Source organism: Ovis aries, chromosome Y, assembly GCF_016772045.2.
Source record: "Ovis aries strain OAR_USU_Benz2616 breed Rambouillet chromosome Y, ARS-UI_Ramb_v3.0, whole genome shotgun sequence".
Classification (NCBI taxonomy): Eukaryota; Metazoa; Chordata; class Mammalia; order Artiodactyla; family Bovidae; genus Ovis; species Ovis aries.
In genome coordinates, this window is record NC_082741.1 from 17,241,576 (window position 1) to 17,254,857 (window position 13,282).

Below are 13,282 nucleotides of genomic sequence, written 5' to 3' on the forward strand. Positions count from 1 at the left end.
TCTGAATATTAATTATACATCCTGCAAATTTACTATATTCATTCATTCAATCTGGTAATTTTCTGGTGGTTTCTTTAGGGTTTTCTATGTAAAGGATCATGCCATCTTCAAACAGTGAGAGAATTCCTGTTATTTACTTATTTATTTATTTATTTATTTATTTATTTAATGGCTATGGCTAGGACATGCAAAACTATGTGGAATACTAGTAGTGAGAGTAACAAGAACCCTTATCTTCTTCCTGATTTTAGAGGACATTCTTTCATTTTTCAGCATTGACAATAATGTTTGCAATGGTATTGTCGTTTATGGCTTTTAATATGTTGAGGTGTGTTCTTTCTATGCCTGCTGTCTATGCCTAATTAGTTATTTATAATTAATTATTATCATAAATAGGTTTTGAATATTTTCAAAAACTTTCTTTACATTTGTTGAGTTAGTTATGTGAGTTTTAATTTTCAGGTTTTTAACGTTGTACATCACATTGCTTGATTTGTGAATTCTGAAGAATCCTTGCATCCTTGGGTTAAAGGAAACTTGGTATGATGTATGATCTTTATAATATATTGTTGGATTCTGTTTGCTAGAACTTTGATGAGGATTTTTACACCCATGTTCATCAGTGATTTTGGCTTAATTTGTATGTGTGTGGTAACTTTGTCTGGTTTTGGTATTAGGGAGATGATAGCCTCATAAAATGAGTTTAGGAGTTGGCCCTCCTCTGCAATTTTTCTGGAAGATTTTAGCTCTTCTCTAAATTTTTGGTAGAATTCACCTGTGAAGCATCTAGTCCTGGGCTATTGTTTGTTGGAATATTTTTTATTATAGCTTTGATTATTGTGCATGTGATTCATCTTTTAATATTTTATATTTTTTCCTGGTTTATTGTTGGAAGGTTACACTTTTCTAAGAATTTGTCCATTTCCCCCAAATTGTCAACTGCATTGGCATGTAATTGCTCATCAGTTCAAGGTTCAGTCACTCAGTCGTTTCCAACTCTTTGTGACCCCATGGATTGCAGCATGACAGGCCTCCCTGTCCATCACCAACTCCCAGAGTTCAGTCAAACTCACATCCATCAAGTTGGTGATGCCATCTAGCCATCTCATCCATTGTTGTCCCATTCTCCTGCCCCCAATCCCTCCCAGCATCAGTCTTTTCCAATGAGTCAACTCTTCACATGAGGTGGCCAAAGTACTGGAGTTTCAGCTCAAAATATATTTTATTTTTTTTTGTTAATTTTTATTTTTGCTTTATTTTACTTTACAATACTGTATTGGTTTTGCCCTAAATTGACATGAATCCACCACAGGTGTACATGCCATTCCAAACATGAATCCCCCTCCCACCTCCCACGCCACAACATCCCTCTGGGTCATCCCTGTGCACCAGCCCCAAGCATGCTGTATCCTGCATTGGAAATAGACTGGTGCTTCGATTCTTACATGATAGTATACATGTTTCAATGCCATTCTCCCAAATCATCCCACCCTCTCCCTCTCCCTCTGAGTCCAAAAGTCCGCTCTACACATCTGTGTCTTTTTTGCTGTCTTGCACACAGGGTCATCACTGTAATCTTTCTAAATTCCATATATGTATGTGTTATTATACTGTATTGGTGGTTTTCTTTCTGGCTAACTTCACTCGGTATAATCAGGTCCAGTTTCATCCATCTCAACAGAACTGATTCAAATGTATTCTTTTTGATGGCTGAGTAACACTTCATTGTGTATATGTACCACAGCTTTCTAATCCATTCATCTGCTGATGGACATTTAGGTTGTTTCCATCTCCTGGCTATTATAAACAGTGCTGCGATGAACATTGGGATACATGTGTCTCTTTCAATTCTGGTTTCCTCAGTGTGTATGCCCAGAAGTGGGATTGCTGGGTCATGTGGCAGTTCTATTTGCAATATTTTAAGGAATCTCCACACTGTTTTCCAGAGTGGTTGTACTAGTTTGCATTCCCACCAACAGTGTAGGAGGGTTCCCTTTTCTACACACCCTCTCAGCATTTATTGATTGCAGATTTTTGGATCACAGACATTCTGACTGGTGTGAAGCGGTACCTCATTGTGGTTTTAATTTGCATTGCCCTAATAATGAGTGATGTTGAGCATCTTTTCATGTGTTTGTTAGCCATACTTATGTCTTCTTTGGAGAAATGTCTATTTAGCTCATTTTTTGATTGGGTCGTTTAATTTTCTGGAATTGAGTTGCATAAATTGCTTGTAAATTTTTGAGATTAGTTGTTTGTCAGTTGTTTCATTTTCTATTATTTTCTCCCATTCTGAAGGCTGTCTTTTCACCTTGCTTATATTTTCCTTTGTTGTGCAGAAGCTTTTAATTTTAATTAGATCCCATTTGTTTATTATTGCTTTTATTTCCAGAATTCTGGGAGGTGGATCATGGAGGATCCTGCGTTGATTTATGTCGGAGAGTGTTTTGCCTATGTTCTCCTCTAGGAGTTTTATATTTTCGGGTCTTACATTTAGATCTTTAATCCATTATGAGTTTATTTTCGTGTGCATTGTTCGAAAGTGATCTAGTTTCATTCTTTTACAAGAGGTTGACCAGTTTTCTCAGCACCACTTGTCAAAGAGATTGTCTTTACTCCATTGTATATTCTTGCCTCCTTTGTCAAAGATAAGGTGTCCATATATGTGTGGATTTATCTCTGGGCTTTCTATTTTGTTCCATTGATCTATATGTCTGTCTTTGTGCCAGTACCATACTGTCTTGATGGCTGTGGCTTAGTAGTAGAGCCTGAAGTCAGGCAAGTTAATTCCTCCAGTTCCATTCTTCTTTCTCAGGATTACTTTGGCTATTCGAGGTTTTTTGTATTTCCATACAAATCTTGAAATTATTTGTTTTAGTTCTGTGAAAAATATCACTGGTAGCTTGATAGGGATTGCACTGAATTTGTAAATTGGGTAGTATTTGTAAATTTGGGTAGTATTCTCATTTTCCCTATATTGATTCTCCTGATCCATGAAAATGGTATATTTCTCCATCTATTAGTGTCCTTTTTGATTTCTTCCATCAGTGTTTTTAGTTTTCTATATATGAATCTTTAGTTTCTTTAAGTTGATATATTCTTAAGTATTTTATTCTTTTCATTGCAATAGTGAATGGAATTGTTTCCTTAATTTCTTTTTCTACTTTCTCATTATTTGTGTATAGGAATGCAAGGGCTTTCTGTGTATTGATTTTATATCCTGCAACTTTACTATATTCATTGATGAGCTCTACTAATTTTCTGATGGTGTCTTTAGGGTTTTCTATGTAGAGGATCATGTCATCTGCAAACAGTGAGAGTTTTACTTCTTCTCTTCCAATTTGGATTCCTTTTATTTCTTTTTCTGCTCTGATTGCTGTGGCCAAAACTTCCAGAACTATGTTGAATAGTAGTGGTTCAAGTGGACACCCTTGTCTTGTTCCTGACTTTAGGGGAAATGCTTTCAATTTTTCACCATTGAGGATAATGTTTGCTGTGGGTTTGTCATATGTAGTTTTTATTATGTTGAGGTATGTTCCTTTTATTCCTGCTTTCTGGAGAGTTTTTATCATAAATGGATGTTGAATTTTGTCAAAGGCCTTCTCTGCATCTATTGAGATAATCATATGGCTGTTATTTTTCAATTTTGTTAATGTGGTGAATTGCATTGATTGATTTGCGGATATTGAAGAATCCTTGCATCTCTGGGGTAAAGCCCACTTGGTCATGGTGTGTAATCTTAACGTGTTGTTGGATTTTGATTGCTAGAATTTTGTTGAGGATTTTTGCATCTATGTTCATCAGTGATATTGGCCTGTAGTTTTCCTTTTTTGTAATATCTTTGTCAGGTTTTGGTATTAGGGTAATGGTGGCCTCATAGAATGAGTTTGGACGCTGACCTTCCTCTGCAATTTTCTGGAAGAGTTTGAGTAGGATAGGTGTTAGCTCTTCTCGAAATTTTTGGTAGCATTCAGCTATGAAGCCATCTGGACATGGGCTTTTGTTTGCTGGAAGATTTCTGATTACAGTTTCAATTTCCGTGCTTGTGATGGGTCTGTTAAGATTTCTATTTCGTCCTGGTTCAGTTTTGGGATATTGTACTTTTCTAAGAATTTGTCCATTTCTTCCATGTTGTCCATTTTATTGGCATATAATTGTTGATAGTAGTCTCTTATGATCCTTTGTATTTCTGTGTTGTCTGTTGTGATCTCTCCATTTTCATTTCTAATTTTACTGATTTGATTCTTCTCTCTTGGCTTCTTGATGAGTCTGGCTAATGGTTTGTCAATTTTATTCATCCTTTCAAAGAACCAGCTTTTGGCTTTGTTGATTTTTGCTATGGTCTCTTTTGTTTATTTTGTATTCATTTCTGCCTTAATTTTTAAGATTTCTTTCCTTTACTAACTCTGGGGTTCTCCAATTCTTCCTCTTGTAGTTGCTTTAGGCGTAGAGTTAGTTATTTATTTGACTTTTTTCTTGTTTCTTGAGGTATGCCTGTATTGCTATGAACCTTCCTCTTAGCACTGGTTTTACAGTGTCCCACAGGATTTGGGGTGTTGTGTTTTCATTTTCATTAGTTTCTACACATATTTTGATTTCTTTTTTTGACTTCTTCTGTGATTTGTTAATTATTCAGTAGTGTGTTCAACCTCCATATGTTGGAATTTTTAATAGTTTCTCTTCTGTTTTGAGATCTAACCTTAATGCATTATGGTCAGAAAAGATGGTTGGAATGATTTTTATTTTATTTTTTTAAGTTATCAAGGTTAGATTTATGGCCCAGGATGTGATCTATCCTGGAGAACGTTCCATGAGCACTTGAGAAAAAGGTGAAATTCATTGTTTTGGGGTGAAGTATCCTATAGATGTCAATTAGGTCTAACTGGTCTAATGTACCATTTAAAATTTGCGTTTCTTTGTTAATTTTCTATTTAGTTGATCTGTCCATAGGTGTGAGTGGAGTATTAAAGTCTCCCACTATTATTGTGTTATTGTTAATTTCCCCTTTCATACTTGTTAGCATTTGTCTTACATATTGCGGTGCTCCTATATAGGGTGCATATATATTTAAATTTTTTATTTTTTTTATTTTTTAATTTTTTTTGATATGTCTTTTTTAGTTTTTTATTTTTTACATTTTAAAATCTTTAATTCTTACATGCATTTCCAAACATGAACCCCCCTCCCACCTCCCTCCCCATAACATCTTTCTGGGTCATCTTCTTCTTGGATTGATCCTTTAATCATTACATAGTGGCCTTCTTTATCTCTCTTCACAGCCTTTGTTTTAAAGTCTATTTTATCAGATATGAGTATTGCCACTCCTGCTTTCTTTTGGTCTCGATTTGCGTGGAATAGCTTTTTCCAGCCCTTCACTTTCAGTCTGTATGCGTCCCTTGTTTTGAGGTGGCTCCCTTGTAAGCAGCATATAGAGAGGTCTTGTTTTTGTATCTATTCAGCCAATCTTTGTCTTTTGGTTGGGGCATTCAACCCATTTATGTTTAACGTTATTATTGATAAGTATAACCCCGTTATCATTTATTTTATTGTTTTGGGTTCGGGTTTATACACCCTTTTTGTGTTTCCTATCTAGAGAATATCGTTTAGAATTTGTTGGAGAGCTGGTTTGGTGGTGCTGAATTCTCTCAGCTTTTGCTTGTCTGTAAAGCTTTTGATTTCTCCTTTGTATTTGAATGAGATCCTTGCTAGGTACAGTAATCTGGGCTGTAGGTTATTTTCTTTCATCACTTTAAGTATGTCTTGCCATTCCCTCCTGGCCTGAAGAGTTTCTATTGGAAGATCAGCTGTTATCCTTATGGGAATCCCCTTGTGTGTTATTTGTTGTTTTTCTCTTGCTGCTTTTAATATTTGTTCTTTGTGTTTGATCTTTGTTAATTTGATTAATATGTGTCTTGGGGTGTTTTGCCTTGGGTTTATCCTATTTGGAACTCTCTGTGTTTCTTGGACTTGGGTGATTATTTCCTTCCATATTTTAGTGAAGTTTTCAACTATTAGCTCCTCAACTATTATCTCATGGTCTTTCTTTTTGTCTTCTTCTTCTGGGACTCCTATAATTCGAATGTGGGTGTGTTTCATGTTGTCCTGGAGGTCTCTAGGATTTTCCTCATTTCTTTTAATTCCTTTTTCTTTTTTCCTCTCCGATTCATTTATTTCTACCATTCTGTCTTATATTTCTGCCTCCATTATTCTATTATTTGTTGCCTCCAGAGTGTTTCTGATCTCATTTATTGCATTATTCATTATATATTGACTCTTTTTTATTTCTTCTGGGTCCTTGTTAAACCTTTCTTCCATCTTCTCAATCCTTTTGTCTAGGCTGTTTATCTGTGTTTCCATTTTGATTTCAAGATTTTGGATCATTTTCACTATCACTATTCGGAATTATTTCTCAGGTAGATTCCCTATCTCTTCCTCTTTTGTTTGGTTTGGTGGGCATTTCTCCTGTTCCTTAACCTGCTGAGTATTCCTCTGTATCTTCTTCTTGGCTATATTGCTGAGTTTGGGGTGGCCTTTTAATATTCCGGTAATTTGTGGAGTTCTCTTTATTATGGTCCTTCCTCACTGTGGGTGGGGTTGTATCTGTGGCTTGTCAAGTTTTCCTGATTAGGGAGGCTTGTGTTGGAGTTCTGGTGGGTGGAGCTGGGTTTCTTCTCTCTGGAGTGCAGTAGAGTGACCAGTAATGGGCTATGAGACGTAAAAGTTTTGGAGTAACTTTGAGCTGCCTGTATATTGAAGCTCAGGGGTGTGTTCCTGTGTTGCTGGAGAATTTGCGTGGTATGTCTTGTTCTGGAACTTGTTGGTCCTTGGGTGGAGCTTGGTTTTGGTGTAGGTAGGGAGGCATTTGATGAGCTCCTATTGCTTAATGTTCCCTCAGTTAAGGAGTTCTCTGTTGTTCTCAGGCTTTGGACTTAAGCCTCCTGCTTCTGGTTTTCAGTTTTAATTTTACAGTAGCCTCTAGACTTCTCCATCTATACAGCACTGATGATAAAACATCTAGGTTAAAGATGAAAAGTTTCTTCACATTGAGGGACACCCAAAGAGGTTCACTGAGTTACACGGAGAAGAGAAGAGGGAGGGGGTAGTTAGAGGTGACTGGAATGAGATGCAGTGAGATCAAAAGAGGAGATAGCAAGCTAGCCAGTAGTCACTTCCTTATGTGCACTCCACAGTCTGGGTTGCTCAGAGGTATTTACAGAGTTATATAGGGAAGGGGAGAGGGAGGAAGTAGACAGAGGTGGCCAGGAGGATAAGAGAGAGTAATGAGAAGGAGAGAGACAAATCCTGCCAGTAACCAGTTCCTTAGGTGTTCTCCGCCGTCTGGAACACACAGAGATTCACAGAGTTGGATAGAGAAGCGATGGGGGAGGAAAGAGACAGAGGCCACCTGGTGGAGGAAAAGGAGAGTGCAAAGGTGGAGAGAGTGGTCAAGCCAGTAATCTCACTCTCAAGGAAAATTGGATAGTGAAGTTTGGGTTTTTAAATGTACAAACTTGACAACAAAACCCAAAAAGCTAAGATTAAACATCTAGAGTAGAGGTTGGATTTTCAAAAATACAATATTAAAGAAAAGAAGCAGAAGGAAATATTAAAAAATAGAAAAAAAAGAAAACACAAGAATTATTATTAAAAAAAAAGAAAAAACAAAACTCCAACATACCACATAAAGACTATATATGGTGTTTGCCTTAAAAAAAGAGTCTCTCTCTTTTTTTTTTTTTTGAAAAGTAATAGTAGGCTATAGAAATATAAATTAGAGGAGAAATAGAAGACAATAATTTTTTAAAAAGTTAGAAAAAAAGGCAAGAAAAAAAAAAGATAAAGATAAAAAAGAGGGGAAAAAAAGAAAAAGAAATGATTGTAAAAATAATAAAGATATTTCTAGCCCTTCTCTGATGTGGGCAGTGTGGGGTCACTTCCAAGGCGGTTTCCTCTGTTCAACTTCTGTTTGGTAGTGTTTTAGGCTCACTAATTCAGTCGTGCTGTGGGGAGGTGGGGATGCTGCAAACAAATAGCACTGTCGTGTGCACACAACGTCTCAGTCCCGCTGGACCTGTCCCTTCTTTTGGTGCACAAACTGCTCCAGTTCTACGATGCTCAGCCAGGAACTGTCTGAGGCTGGCCCTAGGCTGCAGTGCACCTCCCTGGTCTAAGACGCTCAGGTTTGGCACTTAGGTAGCCCTCAGAGGCTCAGATTCAGTTGGGACTGCGTTTTGTGCCCTTCCCAGGTCCAAGTAGCTCAGGAGTTTGGTGAGCGCAGTCACTGCAACTAGTCACCTTTTCTGTCTCTGCTGCTCAGTTTTCTGGGTGTACTGCTGGCTCCCCTTGTGAGGCAGATGGTAACTGTCCAGCACCCCCAGAAGACTTAGCAAAGAAGCCTGCTTGCAGTTTGGTAGGTAGAGTCTCTCCAGGGCTGCAATTGTCCCTTTCCAGCCCTTACGGCTCTGGCTGCCTGTCCCCGGCGGGGGATGGTCTGCAGCGGCTATGTCCTTTCTGTCCTTTGTTCTGTGCATGGTCCTGGCGGTGTCTTATGTTCGAGCTTTTCACGTTTAGCTATCCCATAGTCTGGTTTGCTAGCCCAAGTTAGATCGTTCTGGTTACGCATGGGGCATTCCTGCCCAATTCTTACAAATCTCTGCAGCCCGTGCCTCCTGCGCTTCCCTGCCCTGCCCCCACTTGCTAGTGGCAGATGCAGGTGTCTGTGCTGCTTTTCCACTGAGGGAGTTACTGTTGGGCTTGTAATCTGCTGGTTTTAAGTATTTATTCATTTTTACTTCCTGTTATGTTGCTCTCTGTGTTTCCAAGGGTCATCACAGACTCGGCAGGGAGATTGTTTCCTAGTATTTGGAAACCTCTCTTCATAAAATTCCCTTCCCAGGACAAACTTCCCTTCCTGGGACGGAGCTCCCTCTCCACCTCCTTTGTCTCTCTTTTCATCTTTTATATTTTTTCCTACCTGTTTTCAAAGACAGCAGTCTGCTTTTCTGGTTGCCTGATGTCCTCTGCCAGCATTCAGAAGTTGTTTTGTGGAGTTTGCTCAGCATTGAAATGTTCTTTTGAGGAATTTGTGAGGGAGAAAGTGGTCTTCCCGTCCGATTCTATGCCATCTTAGGATGGCCCTCCTATATTTTCTATTTTTGTGTTATCCGTTTTGAATCTCATTTCTAAATTTATCGGATTGTTTAGACTCTCTCTCTCTCTCTCTTTTTCTAGATGAGTATGGCTAATGGTTTTTCTATCTTATTTGTCTTCTCAAAGAACCAGCTTTTAGCTTTGTTGATTTTTGCTATAGTCACCATTTCTTTTTCATTTATCTGCTCTGATTTTTATGACTTATTTCTGTCTACTAACTTTGGGGTTCTCCTTTTTCTAGTTACTTAAATATTCTTAGATTGTTTATTTGATGCTTCTCCTTTTTCTTGAGGTAGACTTGTATTGATATGAATCTCCTTTTAGCTTTTCTTTTAATGCATCAAATAGGTTTTGAGTTGCTGTTTTGATTTTCACTTGTTCCTATGCATATTTTTATTTTATTCTTGATTTCTTCTGTAATCTTTGGTTATTCAGAAGCGTGTTGCTTAGCCTCCATATGTTTGCATTTTTAATAGTACTTTTCCCCACTGTAGTTGACATCTGACCTTACCATATTGTGATTGGAAAACATCTTAAAATGATTTCTTCTTCTTCAGTTAACCAAGTTAGATTTATGGCCTATTCCTGAGGAACGCTGTATGTACTTGAGGAAAAAAAATGAATTCCTTTGCTTTTCAGTGAAATAACCTACAGACATCAATTAGGCCTAAATTTTCCAGTGTATCACTTAGTGATTATTTTTCATTGCTAACGTTCTCTTTGCTTGATCTAGCCACAGATGTGATGGCATTTTAAAGTCACCCACTATTATTGTGTTGCTGTTAATTTCCCCTTTCATCTTTGTTAACATTTGCCTTACATATTGAGGGGCTCCTATATTGGGTACATATATATTTATCAATGTTATATTTTCTTCTTAGGTTGATTATTTGACTGTTATGTAGTAGCTTTCTTTGTCTCTTAAGTCTATTTTATCGATAAATATATTGCTAATCATGACTTCTTTTGGTCCCCCCATTTACATGAATTCTCTTTTTTCTAGCCCTTCACTTTCAGTCTGTATGCATCTCTAGGTTTAAGGTAGGACTGTTGCAAAGCGATCTTGCTTTTGTACACATTTGTCTTGCCTATGTCTTCTGATTTGAATATTTAACCCATTTACATTTAAGGTAATTATTAATAAGTGTAATCCCTTTGCCATTTACTTTGTTGTTTGGGTTCATTTTTACAAAACTTTACTGTGTTTCATGTCTAGAGAAGATCCTTTAGCATTTGTTGAAGACTTGGTTTGGTGATTGTGTATTCCCTCAGCTTTCACTTGTCTGTCAAGTTTTTTTCATATCTGAATGAGATCCTTGCTGGGCAGAATAATCTTGTTTGTTGATTTTTCTCTTACATCACTTCTACATATGTTCTGCTATTCCTTTCTGACTTGCAGAGTTTCTATCGAAAGGTCAGCTGTTTTCTTCTGGGGATCCCTTTGTGTGTTATTCATTGCTTTCCCCTTGCTGCTTTTAATGTTTGCTCTTTGTGTTTGACCTTTGTTACTTTGAAGAATATGTGGCTTGTGGTGTTTTGTCTTAAGTTTTTCCTGTTTGAGATTCTTTGGGTTCCTTGAAAGGCTATTTTCTCCCTCATTTTAGGACATTGTTAACCATTATATCCTCAAGCATTTTCTTATGCCCTTTCTTTTTGTTTTCTTCTTTTGTTACAACTGTGATTCAAATGTTGGGGCATTTAACATTATCCCAGAGGTTTTTGAGGTTTTATTTTTAATTTAAATTATTATTATTTTTTTTTCCTTTCTGCTTCTTTTATTTCCACCATTCTATCTTCCACTTCTCTTACCCTCTCTTCTGAATCAGTTATTCTACTGTTGCTTCCCTCCAGAATGCTTTGATTTTAGTTATTGTGTTACTCATTATAGATTGCTTCTTAATTTTTTCTGGGTCCTTGTAAGGAATTTCTTGTATCTTCTCAATTCTTTTTCACATAGACTCTATATCTCTTCTTCTTTTGTTTGATTTGGTTGTCTTTTATCATGTTTCTTTACCTGCTGAATATTATCTACCTTTTCCTTTAGATTGCTGTGTTTGGGATGCCCTTTCTGTAGGCTGGAATTTAGAGTTTTCTTTCCACTATGGAGTGAGCTCCCTGTGGATGGTGTTGGCCTAATGGCTTGTCAAGTTTTCATGTTGGGAAACTTGTGTCTGTGTTCTGGTGTATGGATCTGGATTTCATTTCTCTGGAATTCAATGAAGTGTCCAGTAGTGGGTTTGGGGATGTCTATGAATTTAGTATGACTTTAGGCAGCCTCTTTTAATGTTCAGGTTTGTGTTCTTGTCTTGCTGGAATGTATTATTGTAAGTGTCTCACATTGGATCTTGTTAGCTCTTGAGTGGAGTTTGTTTTAGTATAAGTGTGAAGACTTTTTTGTGAGCTCTTGTCTGTTAATAGTCCCTGGAGTTAGGAATTATCTGATGTTCTAAAGTCTTGGAGTTAAGCCTCCTGGCTCTGGCTTTTGGTCCTTCTCTTACAGTAGCCTCAAGACTTCTCCATCCATAATTTATAGGTCAAACCTCTGAGTTTATTGGTGAAACAATTCTCCACAGACAGGAACACTCAGAGAGATTCACAGAGTTATATAGAGAAGAGAGGAGGGAGGAGGGAAATAAGGGTGACTAGGAGGAGAAAGGGAGGAGTCAAAAGTGGAGAAAGTAATCTAGCCAGTAATCTTATCCCTAACTGTTCTCCACAGCCTGGAACACCCAAAGAGATTCACAGACTATGAAGAGAAGATAAGGGGAAGAAAGATGATAGTAGTGACCTGGAAGAGAAAGGGGAGCTTCAAAAGGGGAGAGAGCAATCAAGCTGGCAATCAAACCCATAAGTGAAAATGGATACTGAATATTAGGTTCTTAGAGGTACAAATCTGATAATAATTTTCAAAAATCAAAGATTAAATCCTAGGATGAGGTTAGACTATTGAAACTACACTATAAAAAATGCAAGGGATAATCAATCACAATAATTAAAAATTATGGAATTTGATTTTTTTCTTTTTTAAATAGTGTTTCTTTTTTTTTGGGGGGGACGGTAATAGTAGGGTATAAAACTGTAACTTAAAGAAATAAAAAAGAGCAATTTTTTAAATAAAAATGATAATAGTAAAGATTTATCTAAGATTTCTCTGGAGTTGTTGTGGCCCATGTAGTGTCATTTCTCTATCAGAAAGTCCCTTGCTCCATCTAGTGCTTGTTCTCAAGGCATATAGATGCCCCTCAAATGTCTCCAGTATTAAATGTAGAGTTTTAACCTGTTGCACATATTACTTCCAGCATGGTTTCACCTACTTTGTTTATTTTTGATTCCTCTGTAAGTCTTAGACACTTCTCTGCTAGAAGCTGATGTTGGGTGCTTATTCTATGTTTTGTTTTGTTTTGCTTTGTTTTTCCTAATGGTTATATTTCCCTCTGAGATACCCAAGCTCCCCACAGACACACATGTGAGAGGATTTCCTACTATATGGATATTTCTCCTCCTTCCCAAGTCCCTTCCCGGGATGGATCTCCATCCATAAATCTTTTGTCTCAGACTTTGTCTTTTATATTTTGTCCTACCTCCTTTCAAAGAGATTGGGCAGCGTTTTTGGTTATCTGATATCCCCCATTAGCATTCACAAGTTGTTATGTGGAAGTTACCTAGCTTTCTTCAAATGATCTTTCGATGAATATGTGGGGGAGAAAGTGATTTTCCTGTCCTATTATTCTGCTATCTTGGGACCACCCTCTATATTTTTTATTGATGACTCACTCAGCAAAATTTTTTAAGATAGACACTGGCCAGGGGTGGGGATGGGGGTGGGCGGAGAAAGAAAGACAAGAAAACAAAAACTATAAGCTCATAAGTGTGTAAGTCTGCATCAAAAAACAGGCTTACAAAATCCATGTTACTATTTTACCCTGGGATTCTCCTCCTTAAGATCACTGATATAAAAGAGAGAGACATAGGAAAACTGTGGCTACCCTGACAGAGAATAGAGAAAAACTATGGCCAAAGTCACAGAAACCTAAAGATAAAATTTATTCAAATATTTTCTCTTGTTAATCTAAATTTGAAGATGATGAAACCAGGGAACATTATTTTCTATTGACCAAACCATACCAGCAAG